The sequence below is a fragment of the Octopus bimaculoides genome, chromosome 1 (genome assembly GCF_001194135.2).
Source record: "Octopus bimaculoides isolate UCB-OBI-ISO-001 chromosome 1, ASM119413v2, whole genome shotgun sequence".
Classification (NCBI taxonomy): domain Eukaryota; kingdom Metazoa; phylum Mollusca; class Cephalopoda; order Octopoda; family Octopodidae; genus Octopus; species Octopus bimaculoides.
This window is the reverse complement of record NC_068981.1, coordinates 180686244-180688746: the sequence shown is the minus strand read 5'-3', so window position 1 is coordinate 180688746 and position 2503 is coordinate 180686244. Positions and strand designations below refer to the sequence as shown.

The 2503-nt window shown below is 40.4% G+C and overlaps 1 protein-coding gene across 2 annotated transcripts in view; it reads right to left on the bottom strand.

Moving 5' to 3' along the window:
- LOC106873025 (folylpolyglutamate synthase, mitochondrial) overlaps window positions 1-2503 on the bottom strand; it is a 43615-nt gene that overhangs the window by 27095 nt on the left and 14017 nt on the right. For both annotated transcript variants that reach the window (XM_052972957.1, XM_014920225.2), the window contains exon 2: window positions 538-669. The gene's annotated coding sequence lies outside the window, so the exon portion shown is untranslated. The remainder of the gene's footprint in view (window positions 1-537; window positions 670-2503) is intronic.

Genomic DNA, 2503 nt, shown 5'->3' with positions numbered 1-2503 from the left:
CACACAGATACGCACAGCGTAATTTATTATATAAACAATATATGCGTATAAATTACGATTAAACCGGATGAAATATGTCACAGGGAATAACATTTTTATGACCGGCCAGCACTGACTGTATTCAGCTGAATAGACGTCAATGATTGGTTGAAGTTACAGAAATATGACAACTTTAACATGAAATAACTTGCGATGTACATTTTTTTGTTAAGAAGGCTAAGAGAAAAAGTTGTTTTGTATGACACATTCTACCAGTGTCCCAAGTTTGAAAGTGTTTCGTTAAGAAAACAAGTGTTGCCCGTCAAATCACAAAGATCCAAATGTGACAGTGGAGACAGAGAGAATAGAGAGTCTGTGAATGGATTGTGAGATAAAGACAGAAAAAAAGGAGCAATAGAACAAAACTTTTAGAAAGAAAGTAAGATACATATATGCGATGTGCCTCTGATGGTCAAATATTATAGGGGAAACAATCTTTTCTGAAATACATTATGTTAATTAGATGAAGAAGGAAATATTGAGGTGTATCAAACTTACGAGAATCCCCAAAGACCTTAAATATAAATTAACCATTGGAAGCTTATTGGTGTCGTAGATGTGGCGTTCTTCACTGTTTAGATTAAGGTAAAAATTTTTCCTGTCCAAAGATTTGAGAATAACTATGGCATTCTAGAAAGAGAAAGAAAATTATAAATCAGAGGATGGTATGACAGTGTGGCAAAATTTTGCATCTGAACCACATGGTTCCAGGTTCTGTCCCACTGTGGGAAAACTTGGGCAAGTGTCTTCTACTATAGCTCCAGGACAATTAAAACCTTGTGAGTGGGTTTGGTAGATGTAAACTGAAAGAAGACCATCCTCTCTCTCTCTCTCTATCTCTATCTCTCTCTCTCTCTCTCTCTATATATATATATATATGTATGTGTGCATGTGTGTATGTATGTATGTATGTATGTATGTACGTATGTATGTACGCATGTGTGTATGAATGTATGTATATATGTATAAATGTGTGTTGTGGAGGCGCAATGACCCAGTGGTTAGGGCAGCGGACTTGCAGTCATAGGATCGCGGTTTCGATTCCCAGACTGGACGTTGTGAGTGTTTATTGAGCGAAAACACCTTAAGCTCCACGAGGCTCCGGCAGGGGATGGTGGAGAACCCTGCTGTACTCTTCCACCACAACTTTCTCTCACTCTTACATCCTGTTTCTGTTGTACCTGTATTTCAAAGGGGCCAGCCTTGTCACACTGAATATCCCCGAGAACTACGTTAAGGGTACACGTGTCTGTGGAGTGCTCAGCCACTTGCACGTTAATTTCACGATCAGGTTGTTCCTTTGATCGGATCAACTGGAACCCTCGACGTCGTAAGCGACGGAGTGCCAACAACAACAACATATATATATGTGTGTGTGTGTATTTATGTATGTATGTGTGTATGTGTGTACATATAACAAAATAGGAAGCTGAAATTTTTTTTGATATTATTTATTCACCATTACACATGTTACGTTTGCTAATAGGAATTATAAAGTTTTACATTTTAGATAACAGGACAGTTTGGATTTTTCTCTACCTACATAATATATGTATGTGCATGTGTGTGTGTGTGTGTTACTGTCACCTTGTCTTCACTTGAGGTGATAGTTGTAAATGAGTGTCACCATCACACGAGCATTGTCCTTTGTTCCCAATCTTCTGTGAATATATGTCTGGTCATGGGGAAATATTATCTTGCTTGGAAACAAAAAAGAAACATACCTTCTCTCTCTCTCTCTCTCCCTCCCTTACACACACATGCCAGTTATCTCTCACCTCTTTCTCTCTCTCTCCCTCCCTCCCTATCTCTCTCTCCTTCCCTTACACACACATGCCAATTATCTCTCACCTTCTCTCTCTCTCCCTCTCTATCTCTCTCTCCCTCCCTTACACACACATGCCACTTATCTCTCACCTTCTCTTTCTCTCTCTCTCCCTCCCTCCCTATCTCTCTCTCCTTCCCTTACACACACATGCCAGTTATCTCTCACCTTCTCTCTCTCTCTCCTTCCCTATCTCTCTCTCTCCCTCCCTTACACACACATGCCAATTATCTCTCACCTTCTCTCTCTCTCTCCCCCTCCCTTACACACACATGCCAGTTATCTCTCACCTTCTCTTTCTCTTTCTTTCTCTCTCTCCCTCTCTCTCTCACACACAGTAACATTACACACACACACATGCCAACTTCAAAAGAAATAGAGGTGATCTTTTTATAGTGAGTATGCGACACAGAAAGTGTGGTGTGTATGTGAAGTTCTTTTGTCAGTGTGAGAGAGCGGCATTTGTGTGTGTGTGTGTGTAATGTTGCTGTGTGTGTGAGAAAGGGAGAGAGAGAAAGAAAGAAAGAGAGATAACTGGCATGTGTGTGTAAGGGAGGGAGATAGAGAGGGAGAAAGAAAGATAGAGAGAGAGAGAAGGTGAGAGATAACTGGCATGTGTGTGTAAGAGAGGGAGAGAGA